General features: G+C 37.2%; 1 non-coding gene across 1 annotated transcript; it reads left to right on the plus strand.

Moving 5' to 3' along the window:
- The first annotated feature begins 16,963 nt into the window (after positions 1-16,963).
- On the plus strand, positions 16,964-17,070 carry LOC143856855 (small nucleolar RNA R71). The gene has a single exon (XR_013238398.1). It is a non-coding gene; the product is annotated as a small nucleolar RNA R71 (small nucleolar RNA).
- Positions 17,071-17,282: the final 212 nt, after the last annotated feature.

Here is a 17,282-nt window from a genome sequence, read left to right on the forward strand (position 1 = left end):
TGATGGGAGAGTTAACCTACTTCTTAGGACTCCAAATTAAACAATACAAAAATGGAATATTTTTAAATCAAGAAAAATATACAAAGGAGTTATTAAAGAAGTATGGCATGGATAACAGTAAGACATCAAGAATTCCCATGAGTACTACTGCTAAGCTAGAAAAAGATGAATTTGGCAAATCTGTGGATCAGAAATTGTATAGGGGTATGATAGGTAGTTTGCTCTATTTGACAGCCAGCAGACCAGACATTATGTTTACTGTCTGTCTCTGTGCTCGATTTCAATCGGATCCTAAAGAATCTCACCTATCGGCAGTTAAGAAGATCTTCAAGTACTTAAAAGGAACCCAAAGTCTAGGACTGTGGTATGAAAGATCATCTTCCTTCACTCTCATCGGATATTCAGATGCAGACTTTGCTGGATGTAGAGTAGATAGGAAAAGCACTAGTGGGACTTGCCAATTCTTGGGTAAATCACTTGTTTCTTGGTTTAGCAAGAAGCAAAATTCAGTAGCTCTGTCCACAACAGAAGCAGAATATGTGGCAGCTGGAGCTTGCTGTGCTCAAGTCCTATGGATGAAAAGCACATTGATGGACTATGCAATCAAAATGGAAAATATTCTCATCCAATGTGACAATACTAGTGCTATAAGCTTAACAAAGAACCCCATACAACACTCAAGAACAAAACACATTGAGATTAGGCACCACTTCATCAGAGATCACTCACAAAAAGGGGATATTTGCTTAAAATATATCAACACTGAAGAACAATTAGCGGATATCTTTACAAAACCCCTTAGTGATGATAGAATTTGCTATATCCGAAGTGCCTTAAACATATGGAGTGCGGATCAAATCAAAGAAATTGCCAAATAAATACTTTGTGCCTTTAACCAGCTTATCTATATAGTATTTATATATATAATCTTTGTTTGGTAGTATCTGCATGAATGAGATGTCAAATTTTTAATCTTAAAAATCACTCAATTGATATTCTTAGCCTTCTTAGTTTTTCTAAGTTGGAGAGGTATCTTCACTTTAATTAAAATACCTAACATCTTGACATATGTCAACATCTCGATCATGAACAGGTATATGTGCATTACTTAGTTATATAATTTTATACCATAAGCATTGATTCAGGGGGAGTTATCCACTCCTATTTTTTTTTACACCCTTTCTGTCGATGACAAAAGGGGGAGAAGTTTGAAATTGATTATCTATTCAATTGACTATATGCACCACTTGCTTATAACTTGTATCATTTATATGTGTGCATATATTGAGGGGGAGTTCTAGTATTCACTTGCCTACTATGTCACTCAACACACACCTCATAATCAATTTTGTTTGTCATCATCAAAAAGGGGGAGATTGTAAGCCCAAGGGTCTACTCTCCTATCTTGTTTTGATGATTCTAAACATAATTGATTGTGTTTTTGAATACTAATCAATTTGCTTTGAAGTGTTGTGTTTAAGATAGGATTGATCATTGAAGAAACCAACACACAACATGGTCATGCTTGGAGATAATCCCATACAAGAGTCAAAGGAGCTAAGTGAAGCTCACCTCATCTCTCAAGCAAAGCATACACAAGATGGAAGATCAATTGAAGACCAAGACTAAAGAGAAGTTGAAGATTGCATAGGTATCATTGTACATCCTTTCTCTTTAGATTTCCAAGTCAAGGCAAAGTGTTTTCAACTTGTTTTTTCAAAGAACACTTAAGAACTTAAAATGCATTAGTGAATGGTTATGTGGTGGACCAACATGTTGGGACCCTCATAAACATTCCAAAATAACCATAGGAGTTGAGTTCCAAAAGCTAAAAATCAAATTTGCAATAAAAATCAAAAAGTGCGGATTTTTAGGCTTCTCGGAACTCCGAGAATTTTTCTCGGAGCTCCGAGCTCGGAACTCCGAGAGTTCCCTCGGAACTCCGAGAAAAGGTCCAGTAGCATCTGGACACTTTCTCGGAACTCCGAGACAATTTCTCGGAACTCCGAGAAATGGTCCAGTAGAAATTTTATTTCTTCTGGCCGTTGTCTCGGAACTCCGAGAATATTTCTCGGAACTCCGAGAATTCTCGGAACTCCGAGAATGGTTCTCGGAACTCCGAGAACCTCGCGACAGACTAAAAAATAGCCGTTGGGATTCAAATTAATTGTTGGTTTTTGATATGTCCACCCCCAAACGGTCATATTCTTTGGTGTGGTTATATATACAACATGTAGAGAAGTTTTTCACTCTCTCTTGATCTTTGAAAAACATCCTTAAGCATCAAAAACATTTGCAATCCATTTTAGCTTGAGTTTTTGTTTTTCATCCCAAACTTGCCTTTCACTTGTGAATCTTTTGAGTTTGGATATAGTAGTGCTTTCACTTGCAAATCACCATCTTTGAAGAGCAATCAAGGGTCTACAAAGAGCATCAAGCTTTCAAGAAGAAGCCAAGCTATTCTCTTTCAAATCTAGTGTAGGTGGCTAGGGCATTCCCTTTTTAATTCCCTAGAGAGCAACCGCTTAGAACTCGGCGGAGAAGGAGAGTCTTTGTAAAGGTGTAAGGGCATCCTTGTTTAATATCCCTTGGATTTGTAACCGCCTCGGAGCCGGGCATCGTGGAGGTCTCCTATAGTGGAATCCCTCAAGTGCGACCTTGAGTAGAGTGGAGTAGGCCGTTGGCCGAACCACTATATATCGGTGTGTCAATTTCTCACTCTTGCATTTCCATTATTGTTTTGGTTTGGCATTTCACTTTGTTCTTTCAATTATATTTGCACTAACCAAATATTTATTTAAGTGAAGAAAAATTCAATTCACCCCCCCTCTTGAGTATTTCACTTGCATATATGGACAAAAGAGAAGGGAAAGTGCAAGTGGGTCCCACATATGCATGTACAGCAATTAGGAAATTGCTATTTCTTTCAAAAGGAAACATGGGCAACTATAGATAGAGAGGCGTGAGCTGCTGTTTTTGAAACAATCTTGGCATCTTCTATTCCAAGTGGGTCCCATGTGCCATGCTTCCTTGAAATGTTGCACGTCCCTCTTTCTCTCTTCAAAAATATATTAACATCCTTTTTGTATCATGGCAGAAACATGGTAAGTTGTCTTCATTCCCACGTTCTTATAAAATTAAATGGCAAGTTGCTATTAGTAATATAGAAATCAGCCACAACTTTGCTATTTCAGTGTCATCCCTTATTAATAATGACACCCATCCAGCTCACTCACTTTAGTAACGTTTCTGCTGTTTATAGAAGTTATGACTTGGTATTGAGGAGAAGGAAATACTATGAAGATAGCATGTACTATACCAAGTTTAGAAATATAAAACCTTCTACCAAAAAAAATATATGCCGAGTGATTCTTTCTATAGATATTTCCAAAAAAAAAACGCCAACTCCTTTTTGATAAAATTAGAATAGCAGGTTGGCATTTCTTCACCCTTGAGCTATCCCACGTGTGTGATTCCACATGTATGGTCTTCACATGTTAATCCCAACAATAGCTGAACCACCTTTTTGGATTAAATTTCAAGCCCAATTCACACAAATTTGACAAAACAGCCCATCCCTATTGATATTTACAGCCCACTCTTTCATTTCACCCTCAAATCATCTAAGGATGATCTCAAACATCCAAATTTGTGGGATGCATTTTAGTTGACCAAAATTCTTACTGAAATATCAAATGGATGGTTCGGATCATCCCTTTGGTATACCCGTTACAATCTTATGCAAATGTGCGCCCACTTTATTGGGTTGATCAAAACCATTCATTTCATAGATACGTTGTGCCTAGAAAATCAGTTCTATTGACGATCTAAACCATCAAATTAATGGCATGCAACCTAAATGGGCCTTAACTCATAAAAATCACTTTCGTGGGCTGATATAGACCGTTCACTTTATTGGGCCACAATATAAATATTGATTGCACTCCTTAAACTAATTGCAATAAGATAATCCGAACCGTTAAATTCACCCCAACTAAAGCATCTTGAACCTGGCTACCAAAGTATTGTGAAATTTCGGATTTTCTTGGAAATTTATTGTTTTCCTTTGATTTTTATCTCTTCAGCTTATTTTTCTCGGAATTCCCGCAAAAGCCTGAAACACCAAAAACAAATGAAAATACCTTTGTAGTACCGCCTTAAATGAGAAAAATATATGCTTTTAACTCCTACTATTCACACATAAATGTGCTCATCAAATTCTCCCACACTTGAGCTTTGCTTGTCCTCAAGCAAACAAAAAAAAAGAAAAAGAAAACCAAAACAAGAAAGAAAATAAAACTAAACAAAAATGACCTAACTCAATTTCGTAGGAATTACGATTATACTTAGCATGTGCAACAAGCCTTTAAATCCCTAGGTTACCCTAGTGGACGAGTTGTGTCTCGTGAGTGTTTGCAGTGAATATACACACAAAATTCTAAAAATAAACTTTTCTTTCCAAATCTCACTATAGAATAAAGCCAAAAATTTCTAATCCTTTTTCTTGGATAAATTACTCAAAATAGAAGAACAAGAATACCCCCATACTTGAACCTTGCATCCTATCCCAAGTTGAAAAAATTAGAAAAATACTTTAAGTAAGGAATCTTCTTTTGAATTTGTCCTACTCTTCTCCCTTAAATTTGGTTCTAGTGTAATCGTACCATAAAAGAAATTTGATTCGGAAACTTTGTAGAAAATTTACAAATTTATATGGCCCACCATACTTTTCACTTTTCCCATACTTTCTAAGAATAGAACTCACTTTTTGTAATCATCTACTGCTTTTGGTATGAATGACATGCAGGGCATGCACCAGACACCCAGGCTACTAAGCAGTGTCCGACTAATCTTTGATTTGCATATGTCATAGACATTGATGCATATGAGTCCAAGCTTTACCTTTCATTATGTGCAATGCTTTGATTCATTAAGCTTTCTAATTGACCCATGTATGGAGTTTTCAGCCAGTTGCTCTCAAGCCAGTTGGCTTTAAGGAACTAGGCATGAAAACCCTTCAGACTTAATAGCTCAAGTCAAAAAGGCTATAAATCAAAACTATAATCAAGAAGTAAACTTTCTAAAAATAATTCTTTCTTTGTTTTGTTTCAACCTTTCTTTCCTTTTTAACCATACCATATAAAAAGCAAGTTTCTATTTTTATTTCTTTTTCAAATTCTTTTTAAAAGAAAGATTCCAAAAGAAAACAAAACTAAGAAAAGAAAGTATTCTTTCTAATTTTTTCGGATTCCAAAATTAAAACATCCACTAACTTTATTTCTTAAAATAGGAAAACAACTTTCTTTCTAAGAATACCAAGTTCTTTCTAATTTGAGAGAAATACCAAAAACAAAAGGAAAAGAAACTTTCTAACTTTAAATTATAGAAAAGACTAGAGAAGGAAAGTTTCTAAAAGCTACCCCCCATACTTGAATTTTGCATTGTCCTCAATGCGTTAAAAATAGAAAGAAAAATATGAGGACTAAAAATAGAAATGAGGGTACGTACCGTATTTGTTTAGGCATGATTCGAATAGGAAGGTTCATGGAGATCCATGACCTCTTCCATATCCGGCTTTGACAACTCAATAAATGGCTTTAATCTTTGACCATTAACTTTAAAAATTTCACCATTGCTTGGATTTAGAACCTCGACCGCACCATGGGAGAAAGCTTTGTTAACCACATATGGTCCATCGCAACGGGATCTTAACTTACCTGGAAAGATATGCAATCTGGAATTGTAGAGAAGCACTTGGTCGCCCTCTTGAAACAATTTTCTCGAAATATGTTTGTCATGAAAAGCTTTTGTCTTCGCTTTGTAGATTTTTGCATTCTCATAGGCATCATTCCGCAACTCTTCCAACTCAGAAAGTTGTAATCTCCTTTGAACACTTGCAGAAGACAAATTAAAGTTTAGTTTCTTAATAGCCCAAAAAGCTTTATGTTCCAATTCAACCGGAAGGTGACAAGCTTTTCCATACATAAGGCGGTAAGGAGAGTGACCAAGATCAGTCTTGAATGCCGTCCTATGAGCCCACAAGGCATCCACTAATCTAATGGACCAATCTTTGCGGTTTGGATTCACTGTCTTCTCCAAAATTTGCTTAATTTGCCTATTTGAAACCTCTACTTGACCACTCGTTTGAAGACGATAAGGGGTGGCCAACTTATGAGTAATACCATATTTCTTCATAAGAGCTTCAAACGGTCTATTATAAAAGTGCTTACCCCTATCACTAATGATGGCACGAGGTGTACCGAAGCGTGAAAAAATGTTTTCTTTAAGAAACTTGACCACCACCTTGTGGTCATTGGATTTGCAAGCAATGGTTTCAATCCATTTTGACACATAATCTACACCTAACAAAATATACAAGTTTCCAAAAGAGTTGGGAAACAGACCCATAAAATCAAAACCCCACACATCGAAGATTTCTACCACTAAAATCGGGTTGAGGGGCATCATATTTCGCTTTGTAACTCTTCCTAACGACTGACAAGATCTACATGCCTTACAAAAATCAAAAGCATCCCTAAAAATACTTGGCCAGTAGAAACCACATTGTAAAACTTTGTGCGTGGTTTTCTTTGCACTAAAGTGGCCACCACAGGCTTGATCATGGCAAAAAGATAGAATCGATTTGTGCTCATGATTAGGGGTGTCCATTCGGTTTTAACCGAACCGAATAGACCGAACCGAAATAACCGAACCTAATTCAGTTAGTTAAAAATGGGAACCGAAACTGAAACCGAATTGCTCCCAATCGAAATAACCGAAACCGAATAAATATTTTGGTTTTTCCGGTTAGTTCGGTAAAAACCGAAAAGTGACTTTGTCATAAAGGTATCAGGCATTCTTTCTGTCTTTCAGGCTATCAGCACTGTATTTTTTATAATGGCACTCCTCACTGAGGTGTCAACAATCAGTTGTTGTTGAAAAAATGATTTCCAAGAAAAAGGCATGCATGACTTCACAACTGCAATTTCTTTTGTTTTAATTTCTAGCACAACAGCACACTTGACACAAATACAAGGTACTCTCTTTAATCTATATAAGAGAAATTATATGGTGGTCGACCGTCAAGTCCCGTGAAGGTGGTGTGTCAGATGTACTACCCTTGATATTTGATCCAACAGCAGCCTCTTAAAAGGTGGGTTGCTGTTGGATCAAATATCAAGGGTGGTACCGTTTTGACGGTACTTGACAATCGGGCACCATATAAAAACTCTATGTAAATGAACATTTAACGAGAGAATTTTGAACAGAAATGAATTTGAATGAAAAGCTTAAAGCTATACATGAATTGAAACAATATTCATTTATTTTTAATTTTATTTTTTATCTTTTTCTGAAAGATATTGACTTCCATTCAAAAAAAGATCTTTATTGAATTCACACCATGCATCATAGAAACAGATAAACATAAATAATGTGAAGATAGATTTGTGTAGATTACAACCATAAGAACTCTTACATATATCTTGCTAATTTTTACAAGCACCACTCAAATATATTGATTAAATAGGCCACAGTAAAAGACCAATATCCTAGACAACAAAGAGAACAGCTTTGCTGACAAATGCAGTTAATGAAAATCATATGAAGCATCAAGTCCAACTTTTTGACAAAGATCATCTCAAAGCCACCAATATGAGCTTCGACTAGAAAACAGTTTCACACCATTGACAAAAACATTTGAGAGGCATTTGGTGTTCAGAATCATCTTTTGGCATTGGAAGAAAAAACCAACTTGAAAACCAATTCTAGTCTACTCCATCATCACGTTTAAAATTCAATCAAGATCTTGAAAAACTCATTGATTCATATCGACTTGGGTGACTAGTTAGGTTGAGTAACTCGATACTTTTTAAACCAAAAGACTCAATACATAACTCAGAAAAAAAAAATCAGATTGTACCATAAGCATGTTAAACACAAAATACTCAAGATCTTACCAGAACAAGTTTCAAGTTTTTAACCTTCGACCAAAAGGTCATAATATTCAATGATCAGAACCCCCATTTAGAAGTGGAAGAGAGGTAGTTGGACATATCACCAAAAACCACCTACTTACCAAATATCACGTATCTCTCAGGCTCATTTTTTACAATGCCAAGGAAATGATTTTTCAGTGTAGTATCTGGGAAAAGAACTACCGCGACCTCAGGATTGCTAGTTTCAACAAACTGAATTTCGTTATCAGTAGTTGCTGCTTTCACAAATTCTTCATATTCGGGTCCCTGCAAAAGATCTAACCTAATTAAAACAAATTCAGTAGTACAAGAGATAGGCATAAGACTTATTTGATGGCCAAAATTTACGTGCATGCAATTTCACTACGATTAGAATGGAATATTTAAAATTAAAATACTTAAAACTCAGCAAAACCAGATAGAGCTGATCTTAATGATAAAAGATTCTGGACGAGAGTAGTAGACACCTAAATACAATGGAAGTCAGCAACAAAACAAAAAAAATCATTAAAAAATATAATGGAAGCCAGCAAGCTAGGTTTAGGTGTAGAAACTTTATCCATTATTTATGTCTTTAACTCGCATGTGTGCTCAAAGAAAAAATGGAAAGGCTACTGATATTCCTGCTACCATGTTTTGACAATGAGACAAACTTACCTTGTCTTTTCCTTTTTAATTGGCTGCTGAGAACGTTTTGGGAATTGTAATAGCTTTTGACAGCGGCTTAAATAATAAAAGACAAGTTGAGTTTGTCTCGTTATCAAAATATGGTAGTGGGAATATCAGTAGCCTAATGGAAAATATCAAAATTGACAATACAGAAGTTAATTTAGATGCAAGATCATGTTCTACACTAATTTGTTCACAAAATCTAGGTCAAAGAGTGGTGAGATGAGCCCGTGTGTTATAAAATTTTGCACTTATTTCCATGGCTAAGCAAGAACAGAGACTGTAGAACACTCCTGCATTCAATTTAGATGCCCTTTTAGAACATGTAAGACATAATAAACTTGCTACCCTTCCTTTTCCATAAACTTTCCAAGGCAAAGATACTTTGGATCAAACCTGAAAGTCAGAAACCTCAGGCTTCAAAGATCTTTAGTTGAAGAAACATCCCCAAGGACCCCAATGTTTGAAAATTCTGCAAATAAGAAAACAAATATAAAAAAAAAGAAGTTCCAAGTTAAAAAATAAAATAAATAGAACACAATGAAAAATTTAAAAATAAAGAAAACAAATTTACCATTTTCAATTGTTTCAAGATCCTCTAAAGCTTCTTCAATATTAACCGAAGATGATCAGAGCCAATCTTGACAACATATAAGAGCTTGTACAATCTTAGGAGTCAAAGAACTCCTAAATGTATCAAGAACACGTCCTCCCGTGCTAAATGTAGACTCCGAGGCAACAGTAGAGATGGGAACCGCCAACACACTTCGAACCACTTGTGATAAAATAGGAAATCTAGGACTATGAACCTTCCACCACTCTAAAATATCAAAATCATCACTACATTCTTCGGTGTCTTCACTTAAATATCTATCCAACTCTGATTTGTTATCTCCAACACCCGACTCGATCTTGTGCTTCTTATACATTTCTTGCAACATTATCTTCATACATTGTTTCGGTTGTTGAGATTGTGAGTTTTGAGAATTCTCACTTGAACTTGATTGCCCCAAGTGAACTTGCGGTGTATTGACGGTGTTGATATTGCCCTTGTTGAAGTCATTAAACAATTCATATATGGCATCAAACACTTTCCCCCCCAACTCTTTTTCCTTTTTTATCTCCATACATTGCGGTAAGTGCAAACTTCACAAATTCCAATTTATGTCGGGGGTAAAAAACAACCGCTATATAAATTATCTTATTCATCTTATCAACGTCTCCCCAATACTTATCATACTTTTCTTTCATTCTTATGGCCATCATTACCAACTCAAAGTCTTCACTCTCTCTCCATTGTTTTAAAAAGGCATTCAACCTCGCTAATTTCATGAAAAAAGGTATTAGATGTAACATACAAGGAGCCTGAAACCCGTATGGTGAGGTCATAAAAGTTTTGAAGTAAGGTCTCCATTCTTCTCACGTTTTTCCAATCTTCACAATCGGGCTTCCTAATCCCATTCTCATTCCCCGAATCAAGTTCACTACTAAAGAAAGGATCTTGGTCATCATACTTATCAAATGCCTTTTCAAATTTTTCAGCTGTACTCAACATCAAGTAAGTTGAATTCCATCTAGTAGCAACATCTAAACACAAGAAGCTCTTGCTTTGGATTCTTTCGGTCTCAACACACTCTTTGAAGACTTTCAACTTAGCTGGAGAACTCCTCACATATTTAACCGCCGCTCGAACCCGTTCAACTGAAATTCCACCTCTTTCAAGCCGTCACTCACAACTAGATTAATGATGTGTGCAATACATCTCATATGGAGGTATTTTCCTTGTAGAACACTAGACCCCCAATTAACAATTCTTCTCCTCAGGTAACCAACTGCAACATCATTAGAACTTGGATTATCTACGGGTAATGGTGAACACTTTATCAATCGCCCACTCAAGTAAACACTTCTCAACCGCCTTTCCAATGGCCTCACCTTTGTGACTAGAAATTGGACAAAATTTTATTATCTTTTTGTGCAATTTCCAATCATTATCTATAAAATGAGCTGTGAGACACATATAGTTGATTCTCTGCAAAGTGGACCACGAGTCTGTGGTGAGACAAACTCTTTGACTTGAGTGTTTGAAGAAATTTTTCAACTTCGTCCTCTCATCTAAGAAGAATTGGTAGCAATCCCTCGTAATTGTCGAACGTGATGGGATATGAAACCGAGGACACGCAACCGTCATCAAATGTCTAAACCCTTCCTTCTCTACAAATTTGAAAGGAAGCTCATCTACAATGATCATATAGGCCAAGGCATTTCTAATAGCCTCTTGATCAAATCTCCAAGTAGTAAGGGTACCAATACCATCCCCCTCTTGACCGTTGATCTGTTGGTAATTCAACTGTGCTTGTTTGTGTTTATATTGGCGGGAAACTTTTTACATGAAGGTAGGTGATTCCTAAGTGAGGTAGTTCCATTTCTTTTTAGATCACAAAATAACTCATTCTCACAATAGTTACACTTAGCCTTATGATCACCCTTCTCATTAACAAATTTGGTAAAGTGGTCCCACACATCTGACCTTGGCTTCATCCCCCTTCTCTTACGTGAGGTTGAAATTGTTTGGTTTGAGTCAATGGGGTTTGAAGATTCCTCGCTCAAAATAATATTAGGAGCCTCTCCTTCGTGCGACATCTAAGGAGAAAAAGAAATGTGCATCATAAATGCATATCAGAATATCAAACCACTACTCAAATTGCAAGTAAATGGTCACTTTAAACTCAAAAATTGCAACTACATCTCTATGAATAGATTAAAGAAGAAAAAAATGGCTCCAAAATGAGAGCAATGACTAGTACATGCAACTAATTTATAAGAAGAATATGGAGATTTCGAAAGAGACTGCAATCCTTTCTCTATAAAGACTGAAAATAAAAAAAACTATATACCTGATATTTTTACTGTTTATCTCTTCTCCTTCTTCTTTTTCTTGTTCCTATATAACTTCCCCACAATTGCAGAGTGAAGTTGAGAGAACCCAATCCCACCACTGTATCCAATCCAATAACAAAAATTACACAGATGCCACAGTCGAGCTAATTTGGAAATATGTTATTTTCTAGGAGAACTAATTTTGGAACAGGCCTGTAATAACTATTTTATAGGACAAGAACTAATTTGGAACAGGCATGTAATAGCTACTATAGGAATTTAAGAATTTAAGGCCCTGTATGATTAGGATTTTGATAACGAATTGAGAATCCAAAACTGATTATTGGACTCAAAATTAAATAAGGACCCGTTTGGATACCTCCCATTTTGTATTTGGATTACCTCCCATTTTGTATTTGGATTTGGAATTGAGTTTTGACTTTTGAGTACAAAATGAATAGATCCGACAGCAAAGGGACTAAGGGAGAGCTTGAGGAGCAAAGAGGGTGAAAGAAACTACAAGATCTGTGGATTTCTAATTTCTTATTTCGACAGCATATTTAGAAATCTGATTTTTTCACTGTCAGCTGCTGAATTAGGGATCCAAGATTTTGATCCGATCCAAATTACAATTCAAAAAGGGCTGCAAATGTGAGAAATCCAAATCAAAAGCTTCTCGGCATCCAAACGGGCAAATGGGCCCTAATCAAGTAATCAGATTTGGACTCACAATCATGTTGTCAATATCCAAGACATACAAAATCAGTTTCTCAAAATCCAAAACATACAATCATGTTCTCAAAATCCAAAACAAACAGGGCCTAAAATGGGAAAGAACAAATATTACTTTTAAACATTTTCCCCCTTTCAACTTTCAAGCATGAAAATAAGAAACCCTCAAACCCATATCATAAATTTCCCCCTTTCAAGCATGAAAATGGGAAACTCATATCATAAATTTTTCCCCATTTCAAGCATGAAAATCAGAAACCCATATCATAAATTTTTCCCAAAGAAATTAAAATAAATAAAGGTACCTGTTCGAGGTTGAGGACTTGAGCCGTGGAGGTGGAAGAAACGAAGAAGAAAACCCTAGGTTAGGGTCGTCGGATGGTGGAGCCGTGGTAGGAGTTGAGCCGTGGAGCCGGAGTAGGGTTGAAACTTGAAAGTGAAACGAAGAAGAAAATGGAAAACCCGGGCTTGAGCCGTGGAGCCGTCACCCGTAGAGCCGTGGTGGAGGCGTGGAGGCGGTGGTCCGGTGGAGGCTTTCTAAGTGAGAAGAAAAGAGATGAGAAGAAAAGAGAAAGTGAGAAACCCTAAGTCCCTAACTCTGAAGTACTCTCACGATTTTATTTTCTTTTAATTATAATATTCACCCATTTTTTACTCGGGACACACCCCATTGGCCATTGCTGCTTCACTGCTGGCTGTCCTAAGTAAAAAAGGAGGTGATATCATTTTTACTTGTTTTCTTATTATTCGGTTTTTAACCTTAAACCGAAAACCGAAAACCGAAAACCGAATCCGAACAAACCGAATGCAAGTTTGCTATAATAATTCGGTTTTTTCGGTCAAACTGAATGTTTTCCACTCAAAACCGAAACCGAAACCGAAAATCAAAATTTGGCATCCATGAAAACCGAAACTGAACCGATTGATCTTCCAACTGAACCGAAATAACCGAACGAATTCGGTTCGGTCGGTTATTTCGGTTGTAACCGAATAATGCACAGCCCTACTCATGAACGGGCACACATCGTCGGACAATCTGATCCGAACAAGTTTTGAACAAATAGGGATCATCCCAAAAGAAATACTTTACCTGTGAGTGAAACCGGTATTTGTCTTGGTCGGACCAATGATCCGGTGTAGCACCTGTAACCAAGTAATTCATAATATCTCCATACCATGGCTCACTAAAAGTAGCAAACAATTGCTCATCAGGGAAGTTTTCATTAATTGGACCTTCGTCATTCTTTGCATTAGGAAGTCTAGACAAGTGATCGGCAACCAAGTTTTCCGTACCCTTTTTATCTCTAATCTCCAAATCAAACTCTTGAAGAAGTAAAACCCACCTAATGAGGCGAGCTTTAGCATCATTCTTTCCAACAAGATACTTGATTGCTGAATGGTCCGTATAAATTATCACATGCGATCCAATCAAGTAGGACCGAAACTTCTCTAATGAAAACACAACCGCTAGAAATTCTTTCTCGGTAGTGGTGTAGTTGAGTTGTGCATCATTGAGAGTTCTACTTGCATAATAGATTACATGCGGTAATTTATTGAATCTTTGACCCAACACGGCTCCTATTGCAAAGTCGGAAGCATCACACATAATTTCAAACGGTTCGGTCCAATTAGGTGCTTGAATGATGGGAGCCGTAGTCAGCTCCTTTTTCAAACACTCAAAAGAATCGAAGCATTCTTTGGAAATCTCAAATTTTTGATATTTTGCTAACAAGTTGGTTAGAGGCCTAGCAATTTTAGAAAAATCTTTTATAAAACGCCGGTAAAAGCCTGCATGGCCCAAAAATGATCGAATATCCTTCACACTTTTGGGCGGTGGAAGATGGACAATGAGATCCACCCTGGCTTTATCAACCTTAATTCCCTCTTTAGAAACCACATGTCCTAGAACGATGCCCTCTTTTACTATAAAATGACACTTTTCCCAATTGAGGACAAGGTTCTTTTCTCTACTGCTTTCTAAGACCAATTTTAAGTGATGTAAACATTCGGCATAGGTAGAGCCATGAATAGAAAAATCATCTATAAAAACCTCTAAGAAGGTCTCCACCATGTCAGAAAAGATACTCATTATGCATCTTTGGAAAGTTGCCGGTGCATTGCATAACCCAAAAGGCATACGTCTATAAGCAAACGTTCCAAAGGGGCATGTGAATGTCGTTTTCTCTTGATCTTCAGGAGCTATAGGAATTTAGTTGTAACCGGAATATCAATCAAGAAAGCAATAATACTCATGACCTGCTAACCTTTCTAACATTTGATCAATAAAAGGCAAAGGAAAGTGATCCTTCCAAGTAGCGGCATTAAGCTTTCGGTAGTCAATACAAACCCGCCACCCCGTTTGAATGCGAGTTGGAATAAGCTCATTGGTGGCGGATTGTATAACCGTGACTCCCGACTTCTTAGGCACTACTTGGACGGGACTCACCCATTGGCTATTCGAGATGGGATAAATGATCCCATTATCTAACCATTTTTAGCCCTTCTTTGATGTTCCCTTGAAGGTTTGGCACCCTCAACGAGATGGATGTGATGTTGTACAATCGAAGGGCTAATTCCTTTGATGTCGGCCATTATCCAACCTATGGCTTCCTTGTTATCTTTTAGCAATTTAATGAGTTCCTCCTCTTGAGGGGAGGTTAGGTCCGCAACAATTATTACAGGCAAAGTACAATTATCACCCAAAAATGCATAACGTAAATGAGAAGGCAAGGGCTTCAACTCCAACTGTGGAGCTTCTTCGATTGATGTCTTTGGAAGAGATGTTGGGAGTGGTCCAACAGGCTCCACGTTTTGGATGGCAAAAGCGTTGGAAAAGAAATCATCTCCATCATTTCCTAGTTCGTCCAAGCATTCTTGGAATCCTGCATCAAAATCAATTTCAAAATTAGAAACAATATCGTCAGGAAAGGAATGCAACATATTGATTTCTTCATGAAAATTTGGTTGCTTACCCAATCTAAAGACATTAAAATCAACTGATGTGTTTTCAAAAGACAATTTCATTAATCCATTTCTACAATTAATTAGAGCATTGCTAGTGGCAAGGAACGGCCTACCAAGGATGATAGGAATTTGATCCTTGATATTAGCAACATGCTCGGTATCTAACACAACAAAATCTATGGGAAATAAAAAATCACCTACTTTAACTAACACATCCTCAACCATTCCTTTGGGTGTTTTCATTGATCTATCCGCCAATTGAAGAGTGATGGTGGTTGGTTTGAGGTCTCCTAATCCTAGTTGCTTAAATACAGAAAAAGGCAAGAGATTTACACTTGCACTCAAATCCAAAAGAGCATGTTCAATATTTGTGTTATCAATAGTGCAAGAAATAGTAGGACATCCTGGATCCTTATACTTAGCCACCATTTGTTGAGACAAGATGGAACTTATATTTGCGGCCAAGAAAGCTTTCTTGGGCACATTAGTTGTGCACTTTTGTGTGCACAAATCTTTCAACACTTTGGCATAAGTAGGAACCTGAGAAATCTCATCTAATAAAGGAATGTTAATTTGCACTTGTTTAAACACATTTAAAATTTTATCCATGGCATCCACCTTCTTATTATTAGCAAGTCTCCTTGGAAAAGAAGCTTTAGGCACATACTCATTTTCAGGTGGAGAAACAGCCTGCTCTTTACTTACCTGTTTGGGTTCAGCAATCGAGCCTGTTGGAGGGGAGTCTTTTCTTACCTTTTTGGATGTATCTTGTATATCTATAGAAGGTTCAAATCTGACCTCCTCCTTGTGGTAATCTCTACCACTCCTTAAAGCATATACGGCATTACATTCGTTGGAGGGCTCTTGCGGCAGCCAAATTGGTTGAATGGCATTCAACTGATTTGGCGGTACCTGTTGATTCACATTCATATTCACGTTCCTTGGATTAGGAACGGGTTGACTTGGCATCTTCCCATTTTCCCTCTCATGCAACACCATGGCAAGTTGGGAGATTTGCTTCTCCATGTTGTGTTGGCTTGTCATGAAAGTGTTAGTGAGAAGTTCTATGCTTTTTTCTAAGGAAGCTATGCGTGCCGACTCTCCTTGTTTTTGAAAACCTGGCGGTTGCTGATTTGAAACATTATTAATCATGGGGTTTTGAAAAGTAGGAGGGGAAGGGGATGGCCGAACAAAAGTGGGAGGGAAGGTGGGCCTAGGTTGGCCGAATTGGCCTTGGCCTTGGAAATTAGATGGCCCACTTTGACTCCTTGAAAAGTTGGGATGATTTCTCCATCCCGGATTATAAGTGTTAGAATAAGGATTATTAGCATAAAGAACACTCACATTCTCATTAGAATTACCAAATTTAGAAAGAGTTGGACACTCTACCATGACATGGTCCGTGGCTTGACACCAATTACACATGGAAACACTATGTGCAATTTGATTGACTTGTGAAGGTCCTTTAACAACTATTGCTTCTAGCCTTTTGATTAAGCTATCAAGATGGGCCTTTTTTTATCACGGCACCCTCTATTAGAAATCCCTTACTTGAAGTGGCTCTCTCACCGTCTTGAGTGGATTCTCACTCTCTTGTTTTTTCCGCCAAATCAAGTAAGAAGTTCCATGCCGCGGCCTCATCCGTGAAAGATGTAAAACTGTTAGGGCACATGGATTCAAGAAGTTACTTTGTTTGGTAATCTATGCTCTCATAAACAATTTGGCATAAGTGCCACAAATCAATTCCATGGTGAGGACACTCTTGGAGTAGGTCTTTGAACCTCTCCATAAACTTAGAAAATGACTCTAATGGCTTTTGTTTGAATTGTAAAATATCGTTCCTAAGCTTATTAGTTTTATGTAATGGAAAAAACTTTTTTAGGAAAGCGACGGCGAACTCCTCCCAAGTGGTGATGGAGTTCGTTGGTAAGCCATAGAGTCACTTTTTGGCTCCATTCTTGAGTGAAAACGTAATAAACCGCAACTTTACCGCATCATCGGTAAGTTGTTGCAACTTAATCAAAGCACATACATCTTCAAACTCACGCAAAAATAAATAAG

The sequence above is a fragment of the Tasmannia lanceolata genome, unplaced genomic scaffold (assembly GCF_043159265.1).
Source record: "Tasmannia lanceolata isolate RefF3 unplaced genomic scaffold, GAP_Taslan_0.1 ptg000023l, whole genome shotgun sequence".
In the NCBI taxonomy this organism is placed as follows: domain Eukaryota; kingdom Viridiplantae; phylum Streptophyta; class Magnoliopsida; order Canellales; family Winteraceae; genus Tasmannia; species Tasmannia lanceolata.